This window comes from Felis catus, chromosome X (assembly GCF_018350175.1).
Source record: "Felis catus isolate Fca126 chromosome X, F.catus_Fca126_mat1.0, whole genome shotgun sequence".
Classification (NCBI taxonomy): Eukaryota; Metazoa; Chordata; class Mammalia; order Carnivora; family Felidae; genus Felis; species Felis catus.
Window position 1 is genome coordinate 40,031,996 of NC_058386.1, and position 20,497 is coordinate 40,052,492.

Consider the following 20,497-nt stretch of genomic DNA (forward strand, 5'->3'; position numbering starts at 1 on the left):
CGTGGGTCATGGGTCCGAGCCTCACGTCGGGCTCTGGGCTGATAGCTCGGAGCCTGGAGCCTGCTTCAGATTCTGTGTCTCCCCCTCTCTCTGCCCCTCCCCCACTCCCGCTCTGTCTCTCTCTCTCTCTCTCTGAAAAATGAATAAACATTTTAAAAAAATAAAGGAGTGAAAAGAGAAGATAGATAAATTGTACTACACAAAAATGAAAATTAAATTTTCTTATAAAACATAAGTAGGGGGGCCTGGGTGGGTCAATCAGTTAAGGGATTCTATAAATAGAATACCCTAAAAAAAACTTCATTAAAAAAACATTATACCTAGGAAACGAATTCTAGTAAAGTTGCAGGACACAAAATCATATCCAAAAATCTGTTGCATTTCTACACACCAACAATGAATTGTCTGAAAAAGAAGTTAGGAAAGAATCCATTTACAATAGCACCAAAAAGCATTAAGCACTTGGAAATAAACTTAACTAAAGAGATCAAATACTTGTATGCTAAAAACTACAAAACATTGATGACAACAATTAAACAATACAAAATCAAATGAAATGACATTCTATGTTCAAGGAATGAAAGAATTAATATTGTTAAAATTTCCATATCACTCAAAGTTTTCTACAGATTTAATGCAACACCTATCAAAATTCTAATGGCATTTTTTTTTCACAGAAACAGAAAATATTTCTAGAATTTATGTGGAACCACAAAGACCATGAATGGCCAAATCAACCTTGAGAAAGAAGAACAAAGCTGGAGGCATCATCCTTCCTGATTTCAAAATATATTAGCAAGCTATAATAATCAAAACAGTATGTATGAGACTAACATAAAGACAGATGTATCGACCAATGGAACAGAATAAAGAGCGAAGAAATAAATTCCCATATATATAGTCAACTGGTCTTTGACAAGGAAGCCAAGAATACACAATGGAGGAAAAAGTCTCTTCAACAAATGGTGTTGGGAAAGTGAGATATCCACATGCAAAATAATGAAATTAAGCCTTTATTTTACACCATACACAGGTATCAATAAAATAAATTATAGGTTTAAATGTAAGACCCCAAACTGTAAAACTCCTAGAAGAAAACATAGGTTGAAATGCTTCATGACATTGGTCTTGGCATCAGTGTCATGGATAAGACACCAAAAGCACAGGCCAAAACACACACACACACACACACACACACACACACACACACACACATTAAACTAAAAAGTTTCTTCACAGCAAAGGAAAAAAAAATCAAGAGTGAAAAGGCAACCTACAAAATGGAAGAAAATATTTACGAAGTACACATCTGAGAAGGAGTTGATATCCAAAACATAACGAACTCCTTCAACTCAATTGTAAAAAAACTAATAACCCAATTTAAAAATGGCCTAAGGACTTGAATAGACATTCTTCCAAAGAAGACATACAAATGGCCAACAGGAATATGAAAAAAACATGCTCAACATCACTAATTATCAGCGGAATGTAAATCAAAACCACAATAAGGTCACAACTGTCAGGGTGGCTATTATTTAAAAAAAAAAACACAAGGCAGCAAATGTTGGCAAGTATGTGGAGAACTTGAAACCCTTGCACACAATGTTGGTGGAAGTGAAAAATAGTGCAGGCTTTTTGGAAAATAGTATGAAGGTTCCTCAAAAAATATAAAACTAGAACTACCATATAATCCAGCAATCCTCTTTCAGGGTACTTATCCAGAAGAAATGACATTAGGATCTCAAACAGATATTAGCACTCTTATGTTCATTCAAACATTGTTTACCGTAACCAAGATGTGGAAACCTAAATGTCGATGAACAGAGAAATCACTTAAAAAATATATGGTATATACATACAACGGAATACTATTCGGTCTTTGAAAAAAAGGAAATGCCACAATATGTGACAACATGGAGGAACACTGAGGACATTATGCTAAGAGAAATGAGCTAGTGGGAGAAAAACAAATATTGCCTGATTCCATTTATTTGAGGTATCTAAAATAGTCAACTTCATAAAATCAAGGAATGAAATGGTGGTTGCCAGAGGCTGGAGAAAGGGGGAAATAAGGAGTTAGTAATCAATGGGTATAACATTTCAGTTAAGCAAGATGAATAAATTCGAAAGATCTATGCAACAGGGGCGCCTGGGTGGCTCAGTCGGTTAAGCGTCCGACTTCGGCTCAGGTCATGATCTCACGGTTCGTGAGTTCGAGCCCCACGTCGGGCTCTGTGCTGACAGCTTGGAGCCTGGAGCCTGATTCAGATTCTGCGTCTCCCTCTCTCTCTGCCCCTCCCCAGCTCATGCTCTTTCTCACTCTCAAAAATAAATAAACATTTAAAAATTTAAATAAAATAAAGATCTACTGTATAATATTGTACATATAGTAAACAATATATTGTACACTTAAAATTTTGTAAAGAGGTTAAAATCTCATATTAAGTGTCCTTACCACAATAAAATAAAAATAGGAAAATAAATAAATATATGAACTTTTTTCAAATTGAGAAGAAAGATACCAAAAGCCCAACAGAAAAACGAGAAAAAGATGTGACAGAGAAATTGCAGGGAGAAACATAAAACGGCCCTTACACATAGGAAAATATGCTTAAAATCACTCAGAAATATAAATTACTACTACCCAAAGATCCTTTATGCTTATTAATTGGCATAAATGAAATGTTTGGGGCACCTGGGTGACTCATTCGGTTAAGCATCCAACTCTTGATCTCAGCTCAGTTTTCGACCTCAGGGTTGCGAGTTCAAGCCCCTTGTTGGGCTCTGCACTGGGTGCAAAGCATACTTAAAAAAATTTTTTTTTAATGAAATGCTTGACCAAACGCTCTGTTGCAAGATTGTGACCAAGCATATGCACACTCATCATTAATGACAGGAAGTGCAAAACGGCACAAACACTTTGGTGGGATTTTGGCAATATGGAATGGAATTAAATACATACATACTCTTTTACTCAGCTGTACTGAAAATATACCTCCACAAGACTAACACAATATATTCCTAAGTTTATTAGTCATGTATTATTTATCACATGACTGAAAATAATGCATCTCTGTTCCTGTAGAGTGGTCGAACAAACTAGCCCCACAATGGAGTACGATACAGCTATAAAGAAGGAATGGAGACAAACTCCATGAACCGAAACTGAGTACTTTCCGGGGCACCTGGATGGCTCAGTCAGTTAAGCGTCCAGGTCTTGATTTCAGCACAGGTCATGATCTCACTGGTTCGTGAGTTCAAGCCCCAGATCTCTCTCTCTGCTCCTCCCCTACTCGTTCTCTCTCTCTCTCAATCTTTCTCTCGCAAAATAAATAAATAAACTTAAAAAAACAACCTGAGTACTTCCCAAGATGTATTAAGCAAAAAAAAAAAAAAAAAAAAAAGAATCAAGGTATAGAACAGTCTACGGTCGGCTACATTTTGTGTACGAAAGAAGGGGGAAAATACCACCTGCCACACACATAGGTATAACAACGTGTGTCTACACACATACACATTATTTACATTGTGTATATTGTGTATATATATATATATATATATAACATAAAACAATATATAACCCCATATGTATAGTTACATGTACATGCGCTTAATATTTGCAAAACAAAAAAAAATGCAGGAAGGACCATCAGAAACATAAAAATTGCTACTATGGAGGTATGAACGGAGAGAAAGGTATCAAGATGGGACTGAGACTTGTTTGAGGATGACTGTGCAGTTCTCGCTTTTGAAATCTATTAATATCTTACATATTCAAGACTAAAATTACATCAAAAAAAGCAAAAAAAAAAAAAAATCAAATCCTAATATGGACCATAAGCAGAAACTGATGAACCTTGCTGTATATCAAAGAATAGATAGTGTACCTGGGTGGCTCAGTCAGTTGAGGGTCTGACTTGGCTCAGGTCATGATCTCAGGTTTGTGAGTTCAAGTCCCACCTGGGGCTTGCTGCTGTCAGTGCAGAGCCCGCTTTAGATCGTCTGCATCCTCCCCCCCCTCCACCTTTCCCCCATTTTCACTCTCTCTCTCTCTCTCAAAAATAAACAAACATTAAAAAACTTGATAATATAATCACACAGGGAAAAAAACCATAAATCCTTTCAAGCAACTTATGAGCACTGTTCTCTGACTCCAATATGCTATATATTTAGTGGCATATATTCTAAAGGTAAAAAGAGCTGCTATATATATATATATATATATATATATATATATATATGATACATATATATATATATGATACATTCTCTAAAAACTAAAATGCAAGAAAACCATTTCCATATATATAAGATATATATATATCTTAAACTTTACTCCGTAGATTTATTGTCAATACTATCAATTTGGTTGAAATATATTGTAGGATAAAGCAATTTGACAATTTGGGCATGAATGAGAAAATTGCTGTATTTTACTGTAGCAGGAAATAAGTAAAAATTTATAAGCCTGTGATACCCAAAGAGAGGGAAGGGTGGAGAAAAGAAGTGAGAGGGGAAGAAGGAGAAAAGGAGGAGGAGGAGGAGGATTTTGACTATAGTACTGTGGTTATTTAAGAGAATGTCCTTGATCTCAGGAAACGTACAGTGAAGTATTCAGTAATGGGGCTTGATGTTGCCAGCTTACTTTCATTTTAGAGTGTTCAGTTCAGAAAACAAAAAACCAGAAACAAAACACATAGGGACACCCGGGTGACTCAGTCGCTTAAGTATCCGACTTCGGTTCAAGTCAGGATCTCACAGTTCGTGGGTTCGAGCCCCACGTCAGGCTCTGTGCTGACAGTGTGGAGCCTGGAGCCTGTTATGAGTTCTGTGTCTCCCTCTCTCTCTCCCCCTCTGCCACTCATGCTCTGTCTCTGTCTCTCAAAAATAAATAAACATTAAAAAAATTAAGAGAAAAAAGCATATATGCACATGCACGTAGAAAGAAAGAGAGAGAGGGGCGCCTGGGTGGCTCAGTCAGTTAAGCGGCCGACCTCAGCTCAGGTCATGATCTCGCAGTTCATGGATTTGAGCCCCGCATAGGGCTCTGTGCTGACAGCTCGAAGCCTGGAGCCTGCTTCGGGTTCTGTGTCTCCCTCTCTCTCTGCCCTTCCCCTGCTCACGCTCTGTCTGTCTCTCTCTCTCTCTCTGAAAAATAAACATTTTTAAAGAGAGAGAGAGAGAGTAAAACAGATGGTGCAAAATGTAATCAATCGGTGAATCTGAGTGAAGAACGTAAGAGAGATCCTTACACTTATACGTGGAACTTGAAACCAAATCAAAGTAAACAATTCGCTTACAAAAAGTTACTCCAAAAATACTACCTTCGCAGCGGGTGCAACATTTGAGAGCAGGCCAGGTGGAAGGGTTTCCCTTTGTGCTCAAATCTTAACCCCGGTGCAGGAGGCAGGGTGATCAGAAAACAGAAAAAGGTCCCGTTCCGAATCCCCAAGTCGATCCTTCCATAATGGAGAACACATGTCTCGCAGGATGGAAACGTCTCTGGGTTTTGTCATTAGACGTCAGTAGGGCGTTAACTGCACAAAGCAAATGTGCAATTTGGTGTTTCAGGGGATGGTGTTTTAGAGGTCGAACAACAAGTGCTGAAACCAGGTATGGGCCACACCCCAGCTTGGGTTGATTGTGCCTGCGACAGGGAGGGGTCTGGTGTATACATCAGGACGCGTGTATGTGCACAGAGGTCAAGCCCCAAAGAGGGAAGGAGTGGAGGAATTCAAGGAACTTGACTGCAGGAGCGTTCTCCTGAATGAAAGCCCCAGAGGGGGAGTAGCAGGCGGCCACAGCATCAGGCCTTTGCCACCGCCTCATTAACACATCATTAAGAAGAGTCCATTCTACCTAAGCGAGTGCTTCCCAGAAAAATGGGTTATTTCGGTCCCCTTAAAATTCATAAATGCTGCCCAGAAAGCCCCAGGTTTCCTGTAATGTCTGTTAAAAATTCTGGATATTCTAGCAACAATATCCAACCGCCACTGGAGAGAAGGCATAACATTGGATTGAATATTCAGTCTCTGGGGATCATTCCTAAAATACCTGATAGTCTCTTAAAAATGTGTAATATGGCAAACCGTAAGAGACTCTTAAACACTGAGAACAAACTGAGGGTTGATGGTGGGGGGGGAGGGGAAAGTGGGTGACGGGCACGGAGGAGGGCACCTGTTGGGATGAGCACTGGGTGTTGCATAGAAGCCAATTTGACAATAAATTACATTTAATATAAAAAATAGAATACATCTTGGGAAAGGACGAAAAAATGTGTAATACGTCTCATTCTCTAAAAACTAAAATGCAAGAAAACCATTTCCATTATGAGGGTTTGGGTGGGGTTTTGTCTTTTTGAATTATCAAAACTCAAAGGGTCTACTCTATAGTGAATGTAAGTGGAGGTTGGCCTTGATTCCTGAAGCGTTGTTGCTCTAGGGCTATAAAACTACTTTTATTTCAGAGTATCTTCTATTTCACAGGAAGGAAGGAAATTGACATTGACTCCAGAATGAAGCTCATTCCAAACACAGAAGAGAAAGAAAGAAAACACTAGGAGAGTCTTTTGCACTAGAAAGGAATAGCATTAGCACCATTTTGTCCATGTCCCCCTGGGTTGTTTTTGTCACTGAGAATTTCTTACTGCAACTATTTTTTCCTTTCTTCATTTCCCAGTCGTTTCTTCTTTTTATAGAATAGAATGCTCACAATATTACCCCAACGAGGCAGATCGTGTCTTATTCTCTCCTTGCCACTGAAAGGCCATATAAAAGCGTTGCAGAAAGTTTGGCAAAACGATGAAGAAAACCCATCGAACATCTCACCATCCTACAACGAGGGCGCTGTCCAATTCTGTGCATTTCTTCCCAGCCTCTGTTCGTGGCCCCACGTTTTTACATAGTCCCAAAGTGTGTGCAAGTGGGGGCTTTTTACTCACCTTTACATATCTTATCGTGTAAGTGCCTACTTTCAACGTTATAATTCTTAGTGCTAAGATGACATCCAATAAAGTGGCTATGGCGTAATTTCTCTGCCATTAAACAGCTAGATTGCTCCCTATTTTTCAACATTAAGCAAATCGTGTCAAAAATTTCTTCACCTCTACAGCGTTCACTTTCTCTTTCGATCGTTTCCTTAAGATAAATCCCTAATAGAATATGAGTGCTTTTATGGCAATTGACCTGTCTTGTCAAATCGCTTTCTGAAAGTACCGTTAATCAAATGACAACCTTTCAGCGTCAAGTACCTTCCAGATCTGCCACATTCTCCTCAGCACTCCTGCACATGATTATCTTAATCATCATGCTTTGGGCCCATTTAGTAGATGAGACGTGGCCTCATTTAGTATTCTATGCCATCACCTATTTGATTTTTTTTTTAATTTTAAAGGCTTTATTATTTTTTTTTTAGAACAGGTTCACTGTAAAATGAAGAGGAAAATTTTCTATATACCCGCTGCCCCACACATGCATAGCCTCCCCCCCTTATCAACATCCCACAGTAGAGTGGTACATTTATTACAATTGATGAATCTGCGTTGACCTGTCATTATCGCCCAGCGTCCATGGTTTCCATCGGGGAGCCGCTCTTGATATCGTACATTCTAGGGATTTGGACAAACGTATCATGACATGTATCCACCATCAGAGAATCATACAGAGCAGTTTCACTATCCTAAAAATCCTCTGCACTCTGCCTATTTATCCTTTCCTCCTCTCCAATCCCAGGCAACCACTGATCTTTTACGGTCTCCATGGTTTTGCCTTTACCAGAATGTCCTACAGTTGGAATCAGACAGTATGTAGCCTGTTCAGATTGGCTTCTTCCATTAGTAACATGTATTTAAGATTTTCTCCATGTCTTTTCATGGCCTGGCTGCTTGTTTCTTTTTAATACTGAATAATATTCCATTACCCGGATGCACCATAGTTTATTTTATCCATTCACCTGCTGAAGAACATTTTGGTTGCTTGTACGTTTGGCATTCATGAATGACGCTACTGTAAATATCATGTGCAGGCTTTTGTGTAAATATTCTATTTGATTTTTTTAATGTTTATTTCTGATAGAGAGAGAGCATGAGCGGGAGAGGAGCAGTGGGGCGGGGGGGGCGGGCAGAGGATCCGCAGCGGGCTCTGCACTGACCGCGGCGAGCCCGACATGGGGCTCAAACTCACAAAGTTCATGAGATCGTGACCTCAGCTGAAGTCAGACGCTCAACCGACTGAGCCACCCAGGTGCCCCATTCTGTTTGATTTTTATTTGCCCGTCTTTAAATGGAACCAAAGTTGAGACTTTCATCTTATTTGTATTTTCTAAAGTAGGGAATTTTTGTGTGAATTTTCTTTGTCCCAATCTTCTATTGATATCTGCATATTTTATATTCTGGTCAATTTCTACTTTTGGAGGTGGGGGGGTTTAAAACTCACATCCCTGCAAATCATTACCCAAAGCATTCTTCTCAGTATGTGGCTTGCTGTTTGATCTTGCTTTTCAAAACGATGGTCTTGATGTTTGTATGATTGACTCTATCTTTCCTCTTGTGCTTCCTTCGAAGGCTTTAAAGTTTTTAAAGTTAACTCTCCTCCAGAAACCTGAAAGATACTCGAATACTCTTCTACGTAACTTGCCCATATGCTTATAATTTATTTTGGTGAATTCTGTGACATTCACTTCTAAGTTGTTCTTTTTCTACGTTGCCCACCACTTATCTGGATTGCAATATTTTGGATGCCTCCTTTATGTTATCTGTGATCAGATCGATTTCTGGATTTTCCTTTCTCTTCCATTGATCAATGCCAGCTCTTCCTCTACTACTATGCTCTTTATGTTTTTGTTGGTGATGAACAGGCATTTGGATGGCATCTGTAATGGGGTCTGTGTTAGCTCAGGTTGTTCTGACAAAATACCACAAACTGGGTGGCTTAAACAACGGACACATATTTCTCGTGGTTCTGGGGGCCAGGAGTCCAAGATCAAGGTGCCATTTGACTCACTTGATAGTGAGGGCTCTCTTCCTGACTTGCGGATGGCTGCCATCTTGCTGTATTTTTACATGGCAAAGAGAAAAGAAGGAACTCTCTGGTGCCTCTTCTTATAAGAACACTAATCCCATCAGATCAGGGCCCCACCCTTATGAACTGATTTAACTTTAATTGCTTCCTGACTCTAAATACAGTCACCTTGGGGCTTGGGGCTGTAACATGAATTTGCAGGGGACACCATTCATCCAGAGTGGGGTCACGTTTCCCAACAAGCATCGAGTCCAGTTATGTTCCTGACCCTATGGTTTCAGACTGCTGAAGATTCTAAAAGCCAGCCACAGCCCCCAGCATCTATTTCTAATCATCGTTCTAGATCCTCAGTCTCAGCCTCTACTCCCGTGATTTATCTCTGGGCTCTTTTGATCGTGCCAGCCCTGTACATCCCTCCTGACTTTCGGAATCTCAGTAATCCTGCGTGGCTCTGGCTCTCTACTCCATTCTTCCTTGGAGATCCTGTGGCCTCAGGTGAAAACCTTTATTGAACCATCATCAGGCTGACCCCCAACTCCCTGCAGATCTCAAGTTTCTTCTAAAAGGGTAAGGCACGTAATGGCCCCACAAGTCACCTTCCGGTTGCACACTGACTCATAATACAGGGCTCTATGACACCTTTATCTCTGATGACTGTGGTTTAGGTCAATGTAATGGGCCTGTATGTCAGGCTTCTTAAGTAAGAACCTTAGGACAGGCCTTTCCATATGTAAGGGATGGCTAAAATCAATACTGCTTGCATGTAATAGTCTCTTGCCATGTCTTCAAGACTGTTCTCTTACTCTACATGTTATCCCACATCCCTTTTGAAGAGCTTGGTGTTCTCATTGTTAGGTTTCCATCTGGTTGGACATGTCAGCATGACGACGGAGACCCTCTCCTTAAGTTTTGGAATCTTCAAGGCCACGGAGAAAAACTAGATTCTATTTGGAAGGATGGACGTTCTTCAACAACTCATTCACCCCCAGAAAACATGGTCTTTTGTTCTTCATTATGAAAAATCTGTTAAAATGGCCGCTGAGAATAGGAGTCTTTGGCCAGGGACTATTTTATTTGTCCCTCCCTCTCCAGCTCAAAATGTAGTACCTGGCCCATAGTAGACACCGAACAGATATGTATGGAAGACAAGAAAGACAAGGTGCATTGAAGCCTGGGAGCCGAGATCAGTTTTTAATTTTATATATTTGAGTTATTCGATGGTTTCTTGAATGTGTGACCCCTTCGCCATAGGTACACCAAGATGCTGCTCACAGAGACAAAATGCTGAGTCACAGGGTCATTCTTCCAGTGGTTTGGCCAGAAGTGTGCTTTCCAAAGAAGGGTCTACCAAAGATCTCTGCCTAAAATTTAGAAGAGGGAAGGAGGCTTGTACTCATTCTTCAGTTCTGTGGGTATTTAATGTAGTTCCAAAGATGAGTAAAAGTAATGTGCCCCCATTAGACACTGTTCGTGTCGAAGAAAGATGACTCCGAAATTAATGTTGAGCCTGCGTTTTTATTTATTCATCCATTTATTTACTTACTTTTGAGCCTGCAGTTTTAAAGGTGAAATTGCTTTATGTATTTTGAAGACAGTGGAGATCAGTGATAAGACATTTACTATCCTTTCCTAGTCCACCCCACCCCCCAAATTGGACCTTACAAAAGTTATAAGATTGATGTTCCCACGACTTAGCTTCAAAAACAGCATCACATCATTCAGACACATCACTTAGAAATTGTAATGCATGGCGTTGAGGATCAGGAATCAATCTGGTGTCAATTCACGTCAAGTTCCTGCTGTGAGAACTTTCTATTTTATAGCCTTTCTTATCTGAACAACTCTCCTGCATCTTTCTCCCTCATTGCTCCCAGTTTCTCTTGTCCTCTATTATTATTTACCATTTTAAATCTGTGTGGCTTGACAGACAGTCTATTTGAAAGTTGTTAACAAAAAGTTTCATGGCTAAAGCACCATACTCTTGGTAGCCAAACAACTTGTGCTACCTACCCCACAGACGGTAGAACATTCTCAGAATTCTGTTCAGGGCTCCCAGGAACGTGGTCTTAGGGACTTAGCAGGGCTCTCACATTTTGAAGATAGAAAGTCCTGAGAACGAAGAAGCAAACAGAAATTCATGAGTATGAAATCTGCACCCCTCGATGTGACCGTGCTGCAATTAAAAAAAAAAAATTAATGTTTATTTATTTTTGACAGAGAGAGAGACAGAGAGGGAGACACAGAATCGGAAGCAGGCTCCAGGCTCCGAGCTGTCAGCACAGAGCCCGACGCGGGGTTTGAACTCACAGACCGCGACATCATGACCTGAGCCAAAGTCGGACGCTCAACCCACTGAGCCACCCAGGCGCCCTTGCTACAATTTACTGTTGAGGATTCCAAGGCACCAAACAGAGGGAGTGCCTCAGCACAGTGCTTTTCCAACTTGAATGTGTACTTGGATCACCGGGGGATTTTGTTAAAGGTAGATTTTAATTCAGTAGATCTGGGGCGAGGCCTGAGATTCTGCATTTTCTAACACTCCCAGGTGATGCTGATGACCCGTGGACCACACTCCGAGGAGAGTAGTCTTTTTATGATTTCTTTATGTACATCTTCTTGGTTGAAAGAAAAAAAAATTGTTGCCGTTTATGAAGCCATGAGTGATAAAACAAGATAAAAAGTAAAAAAGGTGAAGAAATTGAGATTTTTGCCAATTGACACACGTTACCGCATAACTTTCAGATGCACAATATTTACATATTCGATTTACGTATGTTGTGAAATGATTGCCATGACAGCTTCAGCTAACATCCGTCTTCTAACCTACGTACAGTAAAAAGGAGAAAAAGGAAACTATTTTCTCCCTGTGATGGAAACTCTTGGGATTCACTCTCGTAACAACTGCCTGGTAATATCACACAGTAGGGTTGGCTACAGCCGTCATGCTGTATGTTACATCCCTGTTACATTCTCTTATAACTGAAAGTTTGTACCTTTGATCACCTTCCTCCACTCCCCCCGCCCCCGCCTCCCTCTGCCTCTGGTCACGACAATGCTGAGGTTAAGGAGGGGAAAGTAGGGGCGCCTGGGTGGCGCAGTCGGTTAAGCGTCCGACTTCAGCCAGGTCACAATCTCGCAGTCTGTGAGTTCGAGCCCCGCGTCGGGCTCTGGGCTGATGGCTCAGAGCCTGGAGCCTTTTCCGATTCTGTGTCTCCCTCTCTCTCTGCCCCTCCCCCATTCAGGCTCTGTCTCTCTCTGTCCCAAAATAAATAAACATTGAAAAAAAAAAAAGGAGGGGAAAGTAGGAAAGGAAGAAAGGAAAAAAGCAGAAGTCTAGAAGGATCAGATGATGCGGGAACTGCAAACCGTCGTGACCTTGAACAATTGCTAGAGAAGGGAAAGCATTTCTGTACTTTTTAATGTCCAGAACAAGATGAAACACTTGGCCTGTTACAAATCTTCCGGTGTTTGTGAGATAAAGCCTTCTCGGTGTTCAGCAGAAGCAAGCGCCAGGGGCATCATTTCCTGTGGGTGAAGCAGTGTTCTGAGAGGAAATAGAATGGTTAACTCTTCGCTTTAATTTTTTTTTTTTTAAATCACACATGCGTCTGTGTAGGCCAACGGCAGAGCGCCAACATGTAGATTTACGGCTCGCTGATGCTCTCGCTTATTTCAAGGATAAGATTTAGGATCTCTAGGGTGGGAGGACTGCACATCCTTCAGTATGGATTATTTATATAGAGATAAATCATATATATGTATCCAGCCCAGGAAAAGTTTGGGTAACAGGTTACATGAAAAGGTATGGAATGATTTTGTCCAAAGTTGAGTACAAGGCCTCCATTAGGCACAGTCCTCCAAGGTTTGCTAAGATGTAGGCTAACTGGTCCTTCAGTTACTCACCCCATCTCCGATCTTCAGAATATATATATGAGGCTAGATGGCCACTAATGTGATCTTCAGCTTTATGTGTTACCCCAAGGCGAACCAGTAGAAAAACCATTGATCTGAGCCTCTTCCAAATTACTGACCCACAGAATTTTGAGCAAATAAAGTGGTTGTTGTTTCCATCTACTAAGATCTGGAGTGTTTTAACCCACTAAGTCTGTATGCAACAGTAGATAACTGATATCGATCCTGGTAGAGTAGATCTTGAGGGCATGGCATGGAGAGGAGCATCAGTACTGGGTCAAACCGTACTGCCACCTTTGGGCGAGCAAAGTCAAGTCCTTGCCATGAAGGGGATCCTTGAAAGGACTCCACCCAAAAAAGCTACCTGCTGGGGTAAAAAAAAAAAAAAAGACCCCACAAGAATAGAGATTATGGGAAACCCCCTAGAAGCAGAAGATGAGAGGTGTTATTAACAGAGGTCTGCCAGAAAGCTTAAAGGTAACAGAAAGGTATAGCGAGGTAGCTTCCACCAATGCACTTCATGGAAGGTACCCAACAGTCAAGAGAAACATCGACAACACCAATCCAAGCTCTCTTTTCTCCATCCTTTCCTTAGCGGAGCCACTGGTGGAAGTCGAATAAAGAGTAAAGTAGAATAAACCTGTTGCACGCTTGTACGAAATCTGGGCGATTCCATAACTCGCAAAACTTACATTTACATTTAAAGACCTTTCAAAGAATATTCTATGCACAATAGGTGGCTTATAGACCCCTAATAAAAATTAAATGATATTATCTTATTCATTCATCCATCCATCCATTCATTCAATAAACACAGATTTAGGGTGATTTTCCCCAGGCAAGCTGTAGGATCTAAGAATTCACCAATAAGCAATATAAAGTTCTTAAGCTTCATAGAGTTTACATTCTAGTGTTGGGGACAGATAAAAGAGATAAATACATAGTCTAGCATCAGTGGGAAGTACTCGAATGAAAATAAACATGTATTTTCTGATACCATTCCGGTGAGTGAGGATGATAGTTCAGGTTCTCCATTCAGCTTCCATTAGCCCTTGGGTGAAAGGGGCTCCTTGTCATTCCTTGGTGGCAGTTGGGGACCAAAAATGTGGATGAGGAGAGGACAGCAAGGGAGTAACGGAGGGCAGAGATGCTACCCTTCATTAGGTCCTAACACTTCCCAAGCAGCCAGCGAAGTTCTCAATATGTAGTTACTTAAGACAACTTAAATATTCAACATCAGGACAATGGATAATTAATTGTGACATATTTATACAATGGAATACTATGCACCAATGACCACAAACAAATGGTAGCTACGTGCGTCAAAATGGATGAATTTCAAGAACATAATGTGACAAATAAAAAGCAAGTCACAGAAGAAAACATATACTGTGCTTATAACTAAATAAAGCTTGAAAATGGGCAAAACTAAGTGAGCAGGGGAGGGGCAGAGAGAGAGAGAGAGAGAGAGAGAATCCCAAACGGGCTCTGCACTGTCATCCCAGAGACCAAGGCGGGGCTCGAACACATGACCGTGAGATCATGACCGGAGTTGAAATCAAGAGTCGGACGCTTAACCGACTGAGCAACCCTGAGCAAAATATTTTTAGGGATACCTGAATGAGTGCAAATGAAAAACCAATAATGAACAATGAGGGAATGATTAACAAAGCTTGAAGACAATAGTTGAATCTGGAAGGAGTGGGATGTGACTAGGGAGAGGTATACAGAAGCCTTGAAAAGTATTGGTAATATTCTAGCTCAGCAGTTCTTAAACTTTGATCTGCGTCAAAATCAGGAGGAAAACTCGGTCAAAGGCTGAGCCCTATCCTGCTTCCATGAACTTGAACCTCTTTCTTCTCTATTAGCTCTCCACTTGATTCTGGTAGGCAACAAAGGTTGAGAACCAAGCTAGGTAGTAGGTAAACAGAAGTTTATTTTGTAATTATCATTGAGCTATGTGTGTGCATTAAATATGTCCCTTATACGCGTAATACGTTCCATCTGAAACCTTCACGGAATTGTCTTGACAGCCTTGTCCCTACTTCCTAGGCTTGAAAACTTCCAGCAGCCTAAGACTCTTGACCATGACTGGACAGACCTCAAGATGCTCTATGGGGCAGTCTACGTTGAGAAATTAGAGTGTTCAGTCCCGGTTGAGTCAAAACTCCAAGCCTGATGTAGCATTAAACTACATTTCTCTCTCACTCTGTACGTGCTTCAGACTAGAAGTCTGCGACAGAAAAGATTCGGTGTGGTTGACACGGTTGACTTCTTTTTTCCCCCTTAAATCCCCCTCCACTAGCTGCTATGGTCAAAGTTAACACCTACTGTTACTACTGTCTGTTGCTACTACCGTTATGATACTCTATCAACGGGTCTGTCTTCTCTCACTTTTGCTTTCCCTGCAACCCATTCTCCACACAGCGGCCTGGATAACATTTGTTTTATGTTTTTTAAGTGTAACTAATTTAGGCTTATTGGAAAGGTGTATAAGTAGTACCAGAGAGTTCCTTGTATCCCTCAATCAGGTTTCCGTAACGTTCGCATCTTATATAACCACGGCACACTTATTAAAACCAGGAAATTCGCATAGGCACAATAATACTAACTAAACTACATGCTTTATTCTAATTTTAGTAGTTTTCCCACTGTCTTTTTTTTTTTTTTCTTTCTCTTTCAGGATCCTATGCAGGATCTCACATTGCATTTGGTTGCTGGTTCTGCTTAATCTCCCCCCATCTATAAAAGTTCTTCACTCTTTCCTTCTCTTTCATGACCTTGACACATTTGAAGAGTAATGGTTATTTCGGTCAGATGTCCCCTGGTTTCGGTTTTTCTGATGTTTTTTAATGATTGGAAGGAGGCATTGGAGTAGGCCTTATTTAAAGATTTTTCAGAGGTCTCCAGTACACTAGAATTAAAAAATCACACACGGGTATGGTAGTTTGAGCTGCCCAGGAAACAGACCGTGAGATGGAGTTTACTGTGCAGGATCTTTTTTTTTTTTTTTTAAGTGTATTCATTTTTGAGAGACAGAGAGAGACAGAGTGTGAGTGGGGGAGGGGCGGAGGGAGAGGGAGACACAGAATCTGAAGCAGGCTCCATCCAGGCTCTGAGCTGTCAGCACGGAGCCCGACGCGGGGTTCGAACCCACGGACCGCGAGATCATGACCTGAGCCGAAGTCAGACGCTCAACCGACTGAGCCACCCAGGCGCCCCTGTGCAGGCTGTTTTTTAGAGAGAGCTTGTCTGCCCTTAGCACTCCCAGAAGTTGGGACAATAAGTCCTTCAGTGAAAGGGGATCTAGATGGTACATGATAAGCATTCTGCCGAGGTGTCTTTCAGTTCAAAGTCATTTCTCCTTTAGAAAATGTCATGCACTTATCCTTCAGAAATGAGCTAAAATATCAGTGTCACAGTGAGGCCTTCCTGCTTTCCTTCTTCCTATTTCATGATTTATGATTACATATCTGTGTATTACCTTACTGGCTCCTGATGGGGCCGGGAGCTCCCTAAAGGCAGGGAGCACATACATCTGATTCACCTCTGTTTACCACCACTTAAGTTGGGGCCCAGCCCATAGCAAGCCCTCAATAAATTGTCTCAAAATGAACGAATCACAGGATAAGTGGATGAAATAAAGTATGATAGACTTGGACTGCTGGCTTGTCTTCCTTTGGCAGAGAGAGAGAAGGCAAGTTCTCTGTCGTCTCCTCTTATAAGAACACTAACCCCATCGGGAGGGCCCCACCGTCATGATCTCATCTAACCCTAATTATCTTCCAAAGTCTCCACTTCCCACACCCCAACACTGAGGGTGGAGGGCTGCAACACAGGAACTGGGGGGGGGTACACAAGTCAGTCCATAGCAAGACGCGATGCATTTTCGATTAAGTCTGTTTAAAGGACTATTAACTTAGGGAATGTTGCCTTTCGAGCTTGTCTAAAAGCCTAAACGCATTCACTCATTATCCTTTTCTAAAGCATATTCTCAAAGAATAATACCGCCACACATGAAGTTTGAAATACTAACGATATACTCCTTCGGGCAACGCGTACTGTTGAAAATTGACTATGAGCAACATACCACGTTTGAAACATCCACTTTCAAGCGTCCACGCGCATTCAACGCCCCTGGGGAATCTGGCTGAAATACAGATTCCCAGGCTCCAGATCTGGTACCGCCGTCACTTCAACCGGAGCCCCCAAGCGATTTGGTTGCGAGCTGGTGAGGGTTCGGGTGCGTGTTGGTGCCAGGGCGCGGCAGCTTTTTCACGGGGTCTGGTTGACGTCTATGGCCGTGCCAGGTGATCGGGCAACGGGAGAAAAGGAAAGGCGCCTCTCGTAGCCAGCAATCCTCTACTTCCGTTGTGCAAGAGCATGCATGCGTGCACGCACACGTAGGCACATACGCACAACGGGAGAGAAATGGTGCGAAAGGATCTGATTGGGCTGGGAAGAGCTGGTGGGTAGCTCTGGGAGAGTCAGGAGGTGAGGGCCGCCTGCCACAGGGTCATCACTGAGTGGAGAAGCATAATGACTGACAAAAACGTTTTTTAAATTTTAAAAAGGATTTTTTTAAACATTTTATGTATTTTTGAGAGAGAGAGAGAGAGAAAGAGGGTAGGGGCAGAGAGAGAGGGGGACACAGAATCCGAAGCGGGCTCCAGGCTCCGAGCCATCAGCATAGAGCCCGACATGGGGCTCGAACTCATGAACCTCGAGACCGTGACCTGAGCTGAAGTCGGACGCTCGACCGCCGGAGCCACCCAGGCGCCCCTAAATCTTCTTTAAATCAAACTTTTAAAGCAGTTTTAGGTTCATAGAAACATTGAGGTGACATCACAGAGATTTCCCATGTACCCCCTTCCCTGCCTCCATACACCCACAGCCTCCCCCATTACCAGCATCCCCCACGAGAATGATGCGTTTGTTACAACTGAGGAACCTACATGGAGGCACCGTCATCACTCCAAGCCCATTGTTTACTTTCCGGTTCACTCCTGGTGCTGTACATTGTATGGGTTTGGACAAATGTATGATGACATCTATCCATTATTACAGTACCACACGGAGTATATTTAACGCTCTCTCACCCCTGAAGCCTGGCAATCACCGATCTCTAGATTGTCTCCGTAGTTTCGCCTTTTCCAAGAGGTCATGCAGTTGGAACCATACGTTAGGCAGCCTTTTCAGTTTGGCTTCTCCCACTTAGTAACGTGCACTGAAGGTCCTTCCATGTGTTTTCATGGCTTGAGAGCTCATTTCTTTTTTAGCCCTAATATTCCATTGTCTGAATGTGCCACAGATTATTTATCCGTTCACCTACCGAAGGGCATCTTGGGTGTCCCCAAAGTTTGGCAACTGTGAATAAAGCCGCTGTGAACGTCTGTGTGCCGGTTTTTGTGAGAACGTGAGTTTTCAACTCCTTCGGGTAAGCATCAAGGAGTACAGTTGCTGGCTCATATAGTAAAAGAATATTTCGCTTTGATAAAGAGCTGCCAAAGTGTCTTCCAAAATGGCTGTACCACTGTGTATTCTCATCAGCAACGAATAAGTGTTCCCTACTGTTCTACTTCCTCACTAGCATTTAGTGATCAGTGTTCCAGATTTTTTACATTCCTAAAGGCATGCAGGAGTAGCACAATTGTTTTAATTTACATGTCCCTGATGATATAGGATGTGGGGTATATTTCCATATGCTTGCCTGCTCTCTGCAACTGCTTTTTGACCATAAAAATGTGTCCATAAAAATCTTTTACCCGTTTTTTAATTGTCTGTTTTTATAGTTGAGGGTTTTTTTTTTAACTTTATTTACTTATTTTGAGAGAGAGAGAGAGAGCGAAAGCATGACCGGGGCAGAGAGAGAGGGATAGACAGAATCCCAAGCAGGCTCTGCACTGTCAGAGAGGAGCCCAACGTAGGGCTTGAACCTCGAGATCATGACCTGGGCGGAAGTCAGATGCTTAACCAACTGAGTCACCCAGACGCCCCTATTGTTGAGTTTTAAGAGATCGTTGTACATTTTGGATAATAGCCCTTTATCAGAAGTGTTTTTTTAAAAATATTTTCTCCTGGGGGGCACCTGGGTGGCTCAGTCGGTTGAGCACCCAACTTCGGCTCAGTTCATGATCTCACGGATTGGGGTTCGAGCCCCGCGTTGGGCTCTGTGCTGACAGCTCAGAGCCCGGAGCCTGCTTTGGATTCTGTGCCTCTGTCTCTCTAACCCTACCCCACTTGTGCTCTCTCTCAAATATAAATTATATTCTACCCCCCCCCCCCGCCCACACACACACACACACACACACACACACACACACTGTGGCTGATCTTCTCATTGTCTTGACATTGTCTTTGGCAGAGCAGAGAGTTTTTATTTATTTTTTATTTTTTTGTTTTTAGCTTGTTAAAAACATGTTCATCTCAAGCGTTGTTTAACGCTTCACTACCTGCATCACTGAGTGGGGATCACTTCCATTCACTGAAATAACACTGTGCCGAGCACAGCTTAAAACTGTGGGCGCTTAAAAATCTTCAATAAGATAGATTTTTACACTTCACTACATACATTAAGGAATGAGTATGAGTTCCCGTCTCTGAAATAACACTGTTCTGAAGGCAGCTTTCAGGTAGCTTGTTAGAAACATCCCTATTACAAGTGTTTTTAGACACTTCTCTACACGCATTACAGAATGTGTATCTCTTCCATTCACTGACATAACACTGCTGTTGATGAAGTTTGTACGTAGCTTGTTATAAACATGTTACTACAAGTATCTTTTCTTTCCAGTTTTGTTGAGAAACAATCGACATACACTGCTGCCTGAGGTTCAGATATACAATATGATGGTCTGATTTACATATGTTGTGAAATGATTACCGTGATAGCTTCAGCTAACATCCATCTTCTAACCTACATGCAATAAAAAGGAAAAATAGGAAAATAGTTTCTCCCTGTGATGAAAACTCTTAGGATTTACTCTCATAACAACTGTCCAGTATATCACACAGTAGGGTTGGCTACAGTCTTCACGCTGTATGTTACATCCCCAGTACTTACTTTTAAAAATTTTTTGTAATGTTTATTTACTTTTGAGAGACAGAGAGAGACAGAGTGTGAGCGGGGGAGGGGCAGAGAGAGAGAGGGAGACACAGAATCCGAAGCAGGCTCCAGGCGCCGAGCTGTCAGCACAGAGCCCCACACGGGGCTCCAACCCACAAACTGTGAGATCATGACCTGAGCTGAAGTCAGACGCTCAACCGACTGAGCCACCCAGGTGACCCTCCCTAGTATTTATCTTATAACCGGAAGTTTGTACCCTTTGACCACCTTCCTTCACTTCCCCCCACCCTCTGCCTCTGGTAACTACAATTCTCATCTCTTTTTCTATGAGTTTGTGTATTTGTTTTTTTCCACATGCAAGTGAGATCATGCATGATTTGTCTTTCTCTGTCTAACCTATCTCCCACAACTTCTTCATCCGTTCATCCATCCATGTCCTGGTTATTGTAAATAATGCTGTGATGGACAGAGGGGTGCAGATACCTTTCTGAGTTAATGCCTT

General features: G+C 41.9%; 1 non-coding gene and 1 pseudogene across 1 annotated transcript; one reads left to right on the forward strand and one right to left on the reverse strand.

Moving 5' to 3' along the window:
* The window catches only part of LOC101089082, a 62,677-nt pseudogene that overhangs the window by 24,475 nt on the left and 17,705 nt on the right, over positions 1-20,497 (forward strand).
* TRNAR-UCG lies at positions 16,062-16,146 on the reverse strand. Its single transcript has one exon. It is a non-coding gene; the product is annotated as a tRNA-Arg (tRNA).